Consider the following 13,798-nt stretch of genomic DNA (forward strand, 5'->3'; position numbering starts at 1 on the left):
GGGAAGTGGACCTACAACATTTATTTGGCAAACTCTCACTTTGCACCATAGATTTTAACTTTGAATTTTGCAGTAGAGTTTTTTTGTCCTGTTGCCAAAAGAAATGAAACCTGTGTGGGTGAGCTGATTTTCTTTGTTCCTCTCTTCCAGCACCTTCTCTCAAATAACTGTTGAGCCAATTGGCCAATTTCGATCGAGTTTGATGAAAAGACAAAGCTGTAAGAGACATTCAGTTTAGGAAGAAAACAGCTGCCTGTATACATTTGAGGGACCCAAATTAATGATTTTACTGAGGAAAAGTGATCTAAAAGCCAAGAGCCAGCTCACCAGTCAGCCCGTAGTCTTTGAACTAGCGTCAGCAGGGACTGTTATCTGCCCCAGTGGAGAGGTCAGGGAGGGCTCCTGTGGGAGGCAGGCACCACAAGGGCACTGGAGAGACCGGGGGATAATAGCACAGAGAGATGTTTGTCAGGGGATTTACATGGAAATATTGCTCAGAAGAGATTTGTTAGCTTGTGCTTGGGTCCTTGCAGTGTAATGGTAGCTGTGTAATGTACTTCAGAGAGGACCAATGAACATATCTACCTTAGGGTGGGTAAGTTAGCCCGAACTGACAATCAAATGTTAAATAATTAAATTGTTTTAGCTATTAATTGTAAGTGAATGTTGTTTTTAATTGCACTTTAATAATGTCATGCCCTTTATAGCCAAAATTAATGTTTTCTGTCTCTCTGTTTCTGAAGTACATGTCAGTTTAATTAAACTATTAATGGTAGACAGATTTTTAAGTACTTTATATTCTTCATTAAATTGTATCTGTTCAACAAGCATAAACAAGAAAATAGACTCAGTTAGAAGCAGATTCACGTTCTGCCTGATAAATCATTCATCATCAGATAAGATGATGAGGCATGCTTGTTTTTCCGTAGGCTCACAATGATAAACAAATCCACTTTTATATTATAATATTTATTGAGTTCATAGAAAAATAAACAAGACTGTTCATTTTTAATATTAACAACAGGCCTGAAAGCTATTGTTTGTGTTTATGACTGGTCAGTGAATAGAAAGCAATATCTTGATGGTCCAAGGGTCATTGTTAGTTCATTTTGCTTGAGGTGCTTGTTAGTAGAATATTTCTCTGGTCTAAGATGTAGTTCTTTCAGGGCCAGCAATGATGAATATTTTTATTATTCCTGCAGTGTAACCTAATTGCATCTGAAAAGAATTAAAATGTCTTTTCTATTTGACAGAAATGATATATTTATAAAGCAAATGTTGAATAAGTCTCAATCCTTGTAGGCTTTCAATACAGGAAGGGTGATGAAAACAGCTTTTTGAAGATTGTACAAGAGTGAAATTATGGCAAGGTCATTTCTTCTCTGGTGGCAAAGCCTGCAAGTCATAATGGGCTGTTAATGGGCTAACAGGAAGAAATTAGGAAATGGTGCAGCAACTGCTCATGATACATTCCAGCACATATTATATAAGCAGACAAAGATGTAACTGGTTATAATAGAGACAACAATGTCCTTCCTTTGTGTGGCAGATCAATCAATAGCCAGGCATGTGATCTTGTTCACTATTATGTTAGTAATGAAACCTTCTTGTGATGTGACAACTGTGGAATAACATTTGGTCACAAAGCTGGTGCTAACAAGCACAACTGGCACTCTGGTAATTAGACTGATTTCTGGTCTACTTTCACAGATTGTCGATAAATGCAGTAAACAACAGGCTGCTTTCTTTCAGAACAAGTTATATGAAGTCGTCATCCATTTGGCGGTAAGTACTGTACTCTCCTTCACTTTTCATCAGACTGTGGCAAGGTGGGCATGCACATACATTTCCTTGTAAAGTCATGTTTCACAATAAAAACCTTTACATGCATTGTCCAGTGATCACCTAATTAACCTCAGCCTTTGTCCCTTGGGAGAAACGCTAATTTCTCATTTACAGGTAGGCAGTTAGATGGAGATGTTCTTCCACAAATTTCCAATATTGTCCCATCTGACAAAGCTGTGTCTACTGTGGACAACCATTAGTATTGTTTAGGGATAAACTGAAAATTTAGAATCTATAAATTATCTTTAGTTTTAAAGGCCAAGAATATAGATCATATGAAATTGTAGTATAATTTGTTACATTAAACAAAATAATTAAATTCAGATACAGTTATGTTAGCTAGCTTTTCCATCACCAGTTTAGAAATGTTATGTCAAATGTAATTTGGTGTGTTTTTTTTCTTCCCTTAGACCCAAATGCTGCAAAGCTGAGCTGTAGTTTGGTCTTTTTACCTGCATGGCAGAGTAAGATGAATGAGACCTCAGGCTGCACAATTACATGGTAAGTTCGGTGGGAAGGGACTGCAGTAGGGCTCAGGTCTGACCTCCTGCTCAAAGCAGGGCCAGCCTGAAGCCAGACCAGGTTGCTCAGAGCCTCTTTTAGTCCCATCCTGTAAACCACCAAGGATGGAGATAACACAGATGCCCAGAGCCCTTGCTCCACTGCTGTTCCCTGTATAGAGATCACATTTTTGAAGTATAGGTGTCTTTTCACAAGTTTCTTTGGTTTCAACTTGATTTTGTTTGGAGACAGTGCTTCTCAGAGGTACACATAGATTTCTATGGCTAAACTTATTGATAAAAACTGAAATCTTCCGCTGATGCATCACGGAGACTGCATTCATCTGTCAATGGGAGTCTACACAATGAATCTTTCTAGCAGCATAAAGCCAGAAAATAAAATCTTAGCTGCTAGAAGAGACTGGGCTCAAGCACCATGTGCTGCAGTAACTAACAAGTATGATCACGTAGGTTAAAAAAGAAATGTTTGGCCAGAGCATATATGAAAGCATCATAAGTTTGGAGGAACAACCTATGTATTTGGAAGGTAGCTGAAGGAACTACACAAGGAGATGTTTCGCCATTCATGTCATTTAGGCTCTGCTCTTTTAAAGAGGTTTTACCACAAAAATGACTGAATGAATATTGAAGAAAGGCAGCATAGTGTGTTTCCAGCTGTGTAGCTGGAAAATCTTAGCAAGAGTTGCACATATTTAGACCTAGCTAGTTTACTGTCTGTAGAAAAAGGTTTTTATCAGGAAAGAGCACAGTGTTCTTCCTTCTTAAGGATATATTTCACATTCTAAACTGATTTATTTGATAAGATTGAATAAATTCTAGTTCACTAGCTTTGAAAGGAACAGAGTACGGTTAGTGACAGAGAATTTGCCTTGGCATTCAATGTTTATTTGCCATCAGCTACTTCCATATTAAATTGTTCCATTTACAAGCTAGTATATTTTTTTTTCTAAGTGCCTACTGCTCTGTCTAGTTGTGGAAAATGAAGCTTGATTGTTTATGACCTGCACTGCACTTCATCACTAACCTTAAGCAAATGTACAAGTTCTGGAATGAGAATAAAGCTTCACCAGTGGTGACATAGCATGAGGCAAAATATAATGCATATTACTGTTGCACACCTGTGCTGGCTTTCTCATGCTTGTTGAGATAAAAAGTTTGCTTTGCTAGCAGGAAAAATAGGTATGACTTAAGGGGCCGATATATTCTGATTGGCATAGCTCACTCATATTAACATTAATGAGCAATATGGATGTATATTGACAAGAGAGCAGACACTTTAGGAAGCACGTAAGTGCAGGAACAAGGGGACATTTTTATAGAGTCACTTTTCTGACCATAACAACCCTTGAACAGCCATATAATTGAACTTTTAGACTCTCTAAAAGAGTGCATAATGTGTTTGCATTGCTTAATAGCTGGCAAAAAATCTAGTGAGAAAGGCCAGGTCTGCTCTTGACCTCTGGGACAACAAGATGTCAGATTCTACCTACTTACTGTTAGACCTGTCCTCGGCAAAACACCTCTTGACACCCTTCCTGCACGCTTAACAGTTATCTTCCAGCTTTCATCTTTCCCGTGGAAATTAATAGTTAAAAATTCATTAGGAAGGAAGCTTTGTCACTTTCTGGAGACCTCAGATTTCTTTTTTTTTTAACCTTTCCAGTCTGGTTTTGAAGGCTGTAGATGCATGAAAGAAGGTAGGGGAAGAAGGGAAGGTTGCTGATCACTGGTTTTCTTCTGTCAACAGACCTTTCATGTTGCACCCCACACACTACAGAGCTGCTGGTAGGTTAGGTGGACCATGATGGCTGGATGTAAGGGGTCAGCTCACACGTTTTGGAACAGTGGTGAACAAGCAGCTCCTAACACCAAAAACTCTCCTCTGGGAAGCTGTTAGTTTGTGTTTATTAGACCCATCTGTGGTACGTGCAGAGGGGCAAAAAGGAGGGTCAAGTTGCGGCACCTGCAGTATGCCCATGTTCATGAAAATCATAGAATGGCTTGGGTTGGAAGAGACCTTAAAGATCATCTTGTTCCACCTCCCTTGCCATGCCACCCCCTAGATCAGGTTGCCCAGGGCGTTGTCCAACCTGGTCTTGAACACCTCCGGGGAAGGGGTATCCACAGCTTCTCTGGGCAAAATGAGAAGTCATGCTGCTGCTCAGATAACAGCTAGGAACCGTTGCCAGGGTAATTTAGACATTTTCAAAAGAAATGATGAAGGCGGAGAGCCTTTTGACACTTAATTCTCTGGTTCTTTTTCTTCAGATGCACAATATCTGTCCAATTTCTCACTGAGAGTTAGATCCTGATTTTCTAACTTGACTGGATAAGGCAACTAGCCAGAAGAAGTAAGAGATCAGCTGAGGAAGTTTTAAAACTAGGTTTACTGGGGAGCCTCAGGCTCCTTCTGGCTTTTCAGGCTGCAGCAGTAGCCAAGAACATTTATTCCCATTTCCACTTGGCAAAGAATGTTTTTATTTTTATTTTTTTTTCCAGATACGGGTATCATTGTTGTTACTTCTTTTCTGTCTTTCCCAAATTCAGTTACTGAAAAGCTGCTTTCTGGATGCCTTTGGCTAATACTCTTGAGTGTCCGTTTAAAACAGATGGACACAGATTTGATGTATAACAGCTTTTTGGTTTTGTGACAAATCTGACCTGGTTGAACCTGAATGAGACAGTTGAAATTATGTTTTTATTTATTATTTTATTATTTTATTTTTAAAGGCATTTTATTCTACATCCAAAGAAAAAAGCTTAAATAGTTTTGGATTCTTTTTCTCTTGTTTTAATAACTATCCTTTTGCAATCACGACACATTTTCATTTTTAGTAGAAAAAAGCAATTTGGAATCTCTATTTGAAAATGCTAAAAAATGTTTTAAAATTAAAAACAAAACAAAACAAACAAACAAAAAAACAACCTCCTTCCTGCTCTTTCAGGCCCAGAACAGAAGCTGTCTCCATTGCCCATGACCCCCTACCACCAGAGGCTGTGCTGCAGGCCGGGGCAGGCCGTGTAGGCCGACCTGGCAATGGGGGCTAGCACTGATGCTGCCATGAGTGCCATTGTGGCTTTTATGGTCCCACACATGCCACTGCTGAGCTCCGTAGCCTCGCTAAATTGATTTCCATAATTTTCCAGGTTCACCTTGATGTGCTGTATTTCTGGCTATGGAGCTTCTGTGGTTACGGTCTAGGCAAGGTGTGATTAAAGAAGAGGTACTTATGCCTATGGCTCCTCTGGTGATTTTATCAGACTCTAACCTCTTTATCCGAAATTTATCTGTGGAGAAAACCTTTGCTAAACATAGCTATTGCACTGGCATCTGCATAAATGCATAGCCAGCCTGAATCAGAGGGGTCTGACAGCCCCCCATGCTTTCATGGCATGCTGACCCTAAGCTGTGCCTGTCCCAGGAAGATGTGTGGCACAAGTGAAATCCCTGTGCACACCAAAGGACTCGATGTATATTACTGTGTATGTATTTTGGTTGCTTGCTTCAGACCACCTCAGCATGCCCCCGTGGGCAGAACCTGCACGAGCAGCTGGAGCCCATGAGAGCACTCCCAGGCTCTGTCTCCCAGTTTATGGTCACCCGAAATCTGGTTTGCGTTACCTGAGGCTGCTCCTCAGTGTGAACCATGGGTGCAGAAAGGAGGACAACTGTCTCCCCTCTGTACTTCAAAGGTGCGTCCCCCCTCCAAGCTGTAGCATAAGCATCCAGACCACGCGACCTCAGCTGCCTCAGCAGGGGTGTGTGCACCCACCAGGGTTAGGAGATGGCAGGTGCCTACCTGGCTCCCCAGCCAGCTGACAGGAGGACCACAACCTCCGGATGGCCTCTGGGAACTTCTGCTGGGAGCGGGCACAGGGGCCACCACCACCAATGCTCGCCAGGGAGGAACACCACCGCTCTGCAGTGCTAGCACGGGGCCACGCACTGCTGCTCTCCTGGTCCTCCCCTGGTCCTCCTCTGCAGCTCTTGTGTCACTGTGACTCTTGTCTAGAGAAGTTGCATCCTACCTTCCTCTTGTCCTGCTGAGTTTCACCAACTTTCGGGTAAGTTGCAAAGCCTTGTTACTTTTTCCAGTGTATCTACTTGGGGATGGCTTCCTGACACATTTGAGGTCCTGTGTCATTTGGAAACACTGAGCTAGTTTAGTTAACATTTAAATTTTTCTTGGATTTATAATCGTTCTCATGTGTCAAGAGGTCAGCTAAGACAGCTTTTTAAGCTGGAAAAGCTAGCAACAAATCCAATCAAGTGAATATCCTTCGGTTTCAATGGCTTTTCCTCTCCTTGTTTCAAGCCCAGAAGGAGGCCTTAAAGTTGATGAGAAGATAAATTCAATTATACTTAAAGCCGACTTTGGCTCTTAGCTCTCATACTACCTTTCCCCATCTTTACCATCCATCCTATTGCAATCGTTTAAATTTGCCCCAATAGTGGTTTGCCTATTAGCTTTGCTAATGAATTTACTAGTGCAAAAGACCACTTGCAGGGCTGTCCTAAACATAATGAATGTAATTATTTAGCACAAAACTAGGGCAGCATCTTTTTCTCTCTTGACAAGAATAATTCTTTATTCTCTCATTAGCTATGTGCCTTGGTTTCAGTAAACTAGTTATTGACCTGCTCATTTAAGGAGCTTCACTCTAAATGCTTCTTCCCTTATTTAACTCAGACAAGTTCCTATAATTTCCCCTCACCATGCAGTGCTAGCCTGTAAAATGTAACCATTGTTCATTTGTTGTGAAGAAAGCTGGAAGACAGGAAGCTATTCTTAGATGGATGCTCAGCCTCCCGAGCCCTGCTTGCTTGTCCCTGGTTATAATGGATACAAAACTGTATGGGGCTTAGTAGACATCATGTAAACTCTATAGGAAATCTGAGCCAATGAATCATGGAGACAGACCCCTACTGAGCATTGTGTGTCTGAACAGACTGCAAATAGATAGAAAAGCAGCTTAAGCAAGTGGCTTTTATATGACAAGAATGCATAAATTAGAAATGAATTGAGAGTATCTGTTGTTTTAAGGCAGTTGGATTTTTACTTTCAGTACCATTGCGCTGTTATAACAAACCACTAATTGCTCAGGCTGCGCTGGAGGCTGATGCAGGATATTTTGCATGTGCGTGGTTTCTGTCACTCCACGCCTTGTGCCCTTCATTGCATGGGCTCTGTGCGGCAGCCCAGCAGTGCCATCCCCAGCTGCTCCCCTTGTCCAGGACTGACTGCTGGGCATCCTTGGAGGTTCCCACCCAGAGCACAGCAGAAGCACCTGGCGAAAGCTCACTCCAGCTGTGTCAGGGCTTCCAGGGCCTTGTCATCTCCCAGCCAGGGTGTGTGCTGGAGCTGTGGTGTGGTGGAAGCACCCCTCTCCGTTTGGCAGCAGACTCGCATCTCTGGGCATGGAGGAGGCTGAAGCTGCACCCACCATGGCCTCAGCAGCTGCAATCACCTCTGCTCTGCAGCTGTGAATGGTGGTGAGTCAGGGAAAAAAGCACTGCTGGGGTTAAGGGCTCCATGCAACGACCGAGCACAGTTTTGTTGCTTGCTTTTTGAATGTTTTCTGGCTTTTTTTTTTTAGTACCTTTTTTTTTATTAACTTTGCCATTTCCTAAGATTAAATATCCTGTCTATAATTGTTCACAGATTGTGATAATCATCTGCGGGCAGATGGCCCATAGTCTGTGGTCCAGCAATTGTAGGAAAGAGATAGAGAGCAGCCCTTGGTTATGTTTAGAAATATAGGAGCTGCAGTGTTGCTGTTTCTCGTGGCCCAGTATGGGCTGTAGCACGTCCTGCTCGGTTATCCTCTGAGTCATCTGTGCCAGAAGAAAAAAAGGAAGTCCCTGGCTATATTTAATCTGAATGTCCCCTGGTGTGGGCTGGTGCTGCCCTGAGCCACCTCAGGGTACCAGGGGCTGTCGGGAAGGGCTGTGTCTGTGGTGTCACCAACCTGCCAGACACCTCACCATGCCCTGCACCTCTTGGCAGCATTGTGTGTCCTGCATGCCACTGCCCCATCCAAAGTGCAGTTCAGCTTCACGTGAAATGCTCACAAAATCCTGCAATGTGCAGACCCTGTGGTTCTGGGAGCTTTCTTGGGAGCGGCAGTCGGGAAATAGACATCCTGATGTACATGTGACACGTCTGGTGGCTGCAGATGTCTGTGCTGTGCTAACTGCAGTACGTCTGTGGAAAGGGGGGTTGCGTAATGTAAAAAAGCATCAGGTTTTGTTTGTGAATATAAATTCCAAACCTACCCACTGCAGAAAGTCAGTGCAAGTTATTCATGCTTCAGAAAGGAAAATAAGGTGCTGTATTTTAGCTGCCTCATTTTCTCAAAATTATTCTTAAAAATCTAATGTTTTAATAGAAAAGCTTTTAGGGTAAGTATTTGCTATGAGGCAGCTTACTTGCAAGGTGTTTTTCCATTTCTGCTTGGTAGATTCAGAAAATAAATGCTTTATTTTAGCCTAGCATTTGTCTGTTTGAATGTAATTGTGCTGCAAAAACTTAGCAATAAACACCTTCACCTTAGGGAAAGCTGGTTAACAATTTCATTGCATTTTTATGTTTGAATAATGATGCTTTAATATATCTTTTCTCAACTGTAATTTCCACCATCCTTAAAAGAACAACTTGGCTTCACAGTGCATGAATTCTAAGCTAAAAAAGAGACAAATTAGGACAAAGCCTGTTGGCAGTAGAGAATGGGCAGCAGGACAAGATGGTATGACTAAAAAATACTGTTCAAAGCAGCAAGGTTTTCAGCCTGAGATTTAGAAGGCTTTCTGGCTTAATTCTGTTCAAAACTGTTTAATTACAGCTTCTGTGGGGCTTATTGGTGTGTGTTAGGCTGCAGGATACGGTCTGGGTTCCCAGGTCATGACTCATGGAGTTGCCTATGGTTGTGTGGTTCTGCAGAAATAGTGGAGATATGCACATGTAAAAATGGTGTACCGGGCACTGTATCAGTCTTTACTGGTCTGAAAAAAATAAAATAAATATGCATTTGTCAGATCTTGATGAGGGAATTGCATGAGCTACTTCTTGACTTGCTGCTCCCTGAAATGCAGAACTAAATTTGAATGACAGCTTTTTTTCTAACGGCACCAAGGTTCATTTGTAATGTCAGAAGCTGATATGAGGGCAGTGCATATGTAACATGATCCCCTCCAGTCCTTGGTACAGTGAGTGTGGTGCTCTGGCATTATGTTTTTCCATTTCGTCTGTACATTTCTAGCTCTGATAGCCTGCAAAACTTTCTTTGCAAATCTTCATTAGTTAGTTCACATGAGATGTGGGTAAGGAAAGAAAGAAGGGAGATTGAATCCTGGTCCTTCAATCCTACTTAGAACCTTTTTCTCTTTCTTAAGTCACCATTTCTGTATGAAAAATGATTTGGCAGTGAAATATTATGGTGTAAATTGCGAGAGGAAGATTAATACATCTTCCATCTTGACAAGTTTTCCCACTGTGTCATTAATATTGAGACCCTAAGTTTAGCTTGTTTTTAGCAGCTTGATGTAACTCAAAGAAACGTGGGGTTAGTTTCATTTGATGCACACACTCATAGACTGTTCTTTCGTGCAGGTTTAGTTAGATTTATTTATCTCCATTTTAACAAAATTAACTGTGTATCAAGTAATCACCTGTCACATACTTACAGAACTCCCACAATTTCATAATTGCTAAAATGAAGAACAGGACAAAGCACAATGTGTGTGTTGGGAGACAGTGCAGTCTTACAAAGCTAGTCTGTGCAAGACAGAAGTGGGATAAAGGCAAGGGGAAAATGTATTCCCCAAGATTTATATTTGAAAATTGAACACAAAAGATGAAGGGCCTGGGATCATTTTCTCTTCTAGAGGGAATGTCCTTTTTGAGGGTTAAGGTGCAAGCTGTTTCTTCATCTCTAGCAGTGGTCTTTGCCTCCCACCCACTAAGAGAAGAAAGTGCCCTGCGACACCATGCAGACCTTTGGTGAAGTTGCCTCTTTCAGTTGCACTTCAGGAAGCCTTTTCTTGTTCCAGCTTGTGAGGCTCTTGGGTAGTCTCATTGGAGCTGCTATTTCCAGTCTCATTGTCCACCTCTGGTGTGGTACGTGAGCCGGGACCCGCCGTACGGTGGAGACCACAGGAGCGCGTGTCCCCCTGTTGCAGACACTGTATTTTTCAGTGGAGAGTGGAAGGGGAGACAAAAAGCCTTGTAATTGCAAAGGCTTATGATGTGTGCTGTGTGATAACCTTGAATCCGTGATTTCTTTTCATCTCTGCAGATACATATTTGTATCTAAACCCATCTTTTCAAGCTCCTCTCACTTGACTGATCATTTCTTGGTATCCCAGGAGAAGGGGGTCATCAGGGCACAGAGGAGGAGCCAAAATAGCAATATTATACATCACATAAACACTTTAAGAATTGGTGAATGAACGCAACGTGCTTTGCTCCAATACTTATCAAACAGAAAGAGGAATCTGTCTCGGCATGCTGTAGGATGATCATTAATTTTTAATAGTGTTAATGTTTATTAGTGACAGATGATTGACTTTAAGTGCCTTATGAATAATAAATAAATGATGTGGATTTTGGGCATCTGCCTCAGACTTGTATGCAAAGCCAGTGGGACTAACCTTTGCAGTTTTAGAGGAGCGTAGCTTTGATTCCTGGACATATGCTGTGACACAAGCCGTAAGGCTTCTCAGATTTTTAGCTCCGATAAACCTGAAAGGCCTCTCTGGCCTCTTTGTGAGACCACATCGATTGTTCGGTGGCTTTAGGATGACAGGGAAGCTCCTTGCAGCTCTTTTGGCTAATGTGGGACTGCTGGAAGGTGCATTATTCACTCTGAGGCTCTGCTGGATTTCATAACACTTAAACACCTGTGTCCATCAAACAGAACACACAGGATCTCAGCTAGAGCTGTTCTTGACTTTGTAATTTCATTGACTGACAGTTTAATATCTATTTATTTTCACATCTGACTCCAGTAGAGACAGGCTGGCATCCTGAATGTCAGGATATTATGCTGACAACTGTTTTTTCATTACTATAGGAAAAAAGAAAAAGAAAAAGAAAAAAAAAAGATTCTTCATAAGTAGAGAGGTTCTTTTCAAGCACAGCAACCATAATAAAGACCAAATTATACTTCATATAAAATTGGTGGTAACTAGTGATAGGCACATATTTATGTGTACGTATTTATAAAGGAACAAGGGCATATGGTTTTAGACTTTCTAGTAATCTGTTTCTTACTTTTATACTCTGAAATGCTATTTAATTATATTGTTTAAAAAACTGGAATAACTGTCTTTACCATGGACTCTCGTAAACTATCTTTGCTAAAATGAAATGTTTAAAATCAGTTTATTTTGATCCAATTTTGTTTGCTTTCTAAACAGAAACAAGTGGTTTATCCCATCTAAATTCTACAGTATTGAAATTATTTAAGAGAACATTTCAAGAAGAGAAAAGAGAAATGTGCATGTCTCAGCGAGGCTGTGCTGATATTTAGAGAAAAGAGCGTAAATCTGCTTCCATATTGGGTACTGGCCAAGTCACTGATGATTCTGTAATAATGTTCTCCAGATGTGAGGCAGTTAAACCAGACCAAAATGGCTGCTGCAAACTTGCTGCCATTCAGCTCATGCTATATAAACAGAAAATTTGTATTTAATTCCACTTTAGTTCAATGGATTGTGATTAATATTGTTATTATCCCGATTCACTTTATAGACCTGGCTCTTCTGGGTTTTCTCAGAGCACAGCACTACACATCAGCCCTGGTTACATGGTATACCCGACAGGGATATCTGATGCAGTTGCATTCCCTGAACTACTGGGTGCTCCAGCAGCGGGTAAGAAACACAACAGTGCTCGGTAAAACATTTAGAGAGACTGAAATTGAATTCCATCCTATCCAAGAAAATATGTGAGCTCCTGCTGTCACTGGGGAGACACGTTGGTATGGAGAGCAGGTTTCTGCATCGCACGCTCAGGTACAATTGCCCAAAGTCCACCTGAAGAGAAACTTGGGTGCTGCACATTGCTTGAGCCTGCCTCATAGTGACAGTGTGTCTTGTTTTTCCCCAGGAGCTGTCTGGGATGCAGCCACCTTATTGTCATCAGCCACCCAAATACCTTCAAAAATCAGTCTTCTGGTGGACTCTGCCTTGCTTTACCATGCCAATAAAGACATAGATGGACCCATATTGGTGATCAAAGGTAAAGAGAAGCACCGTGTTGGCACATTTTGAGCATATAACCAGCAGGGTGAGATTTTGCATGCTAGAAGCAGAGAAGATTTCTGCACAGCTAATCAAAGGGGGCAATATTTTAAATACTGGTAAAGGCTTGGTGCTCTGCTTGCATTTACCAGTGTCAAGACAAATGGGAATAGCAAGGACAAATGGGAATCTCACATGATCACAATGTTTCTATTTATATACACATAAAATAGAACAGGGTTTTAAAAGCTAATGCAATTTTCTATTATAATGATACCCTTAATAACAATATGGTTTCACTGCAGAGATATAAACAAATATAATAGAAATGAGATAATGCTATGAAATAGATGCATTATTTTTGGAATTTGAAGGACACTTGCCAGAAAACATTTACCAACTTATGCAATCCACAGCAAATGAAATAAAAACTTCGCTTCTGCTGTTGCCTGGATATAATGTATTTATTGTGCAGTTTCCTTATCGCTGTGGATTTCTAACATAATTAGTTGTTTCTGTTGTCTAGTGTACAATATCTGACCTAGAATTTACCAGAACTCACAAAACAAATGTTGAAATAAGAAGAAAGATAATACTTTTTTTAATTCATTGAAAGATGCAATGCTGATAGTTTGTTTCCACACTAGAGCTACCCACCAGCGTTAGATATGCTGTGATTATCTCATGTATTTTATTGAAGTCTTATGTTTAGATTTTGCATATACTTTCCTGCCAGCTGAATTGAAATGAACTGCAATATCCAATTAAAAATTATTTTTTTCTGCTTTAGATTCCTAATGTTAAAAATATTGTAGTTGAAATAAGAGCTGACCTGAACCTAAAACACATCCTATGATCATGTTGTAACTAGCATGTGTTTATGGAAAATATTAGACTTTCCTCTTATTATTTAATCCATCCTTTCTGTCTTTTCTTCTGTTTTGGTGGCTTTTAATTTGGTTCTTTGCTGACTGTGTGCTACTTTTAATCATCTAACAGCATTTTATCACATAAGTGACCATGTCTTTCTCTTTCGTTATGAAATACTAAAAATAGGAGTGCATAAACAGGTTGCTGGATGATGTTTATTACTGAACTTATGCTTACCATGTCTTCACTTGTCTATGTTGTCGGAATGCAGGCAATCTGTTCTGATTCACACGTGTAATGAGTTGAAGCTAGTGCAGAG

The 13,798-nt window shown here is 40.8% G+C and overlaps 1 long non-coding RNA gene across 1 annotated transcript in view; it reads left to right on the plus strand.

Moving 5' to 3' along the window:
• Positions 1–13,798, plus strand: part of LOC121074170 — an 86,213-nt gene that overhangs the window by 62,682 nt on the left and 9,733 nt on the right. The window contains exons 3-6 of the long non-coding RNA XR_005822180.1: positions 1,711–1,785; positions 2,256–2,346; positions 12,119–12,240; positions 12,476–12,607. This is a non-coding gene — a long non-coding RNA (uncharacterized LOC121074170). The remainder of the gene's footprint in view (positions 1–1,710; positions 1,786–2,255; positions 2,347–12,118; positions 12,241–12,475; positions 12,608–13,798) is intronic.

Source organism: Cygnus olor, chromosome 8 (genome assembly GCF_009769625.2).
Source record: "Cygnus olor isolate bCygOlo1 chromosome 8, bCygOlo1.pri.v2, whole genome shotgun sequence".
Classification (NCBI taxonomy): domain Eukaryota; kingdom Metazoa; phylum Chordata; class Aves; order Anseriformes; family Anatidae; genus Cygnus; species Cygnus olor.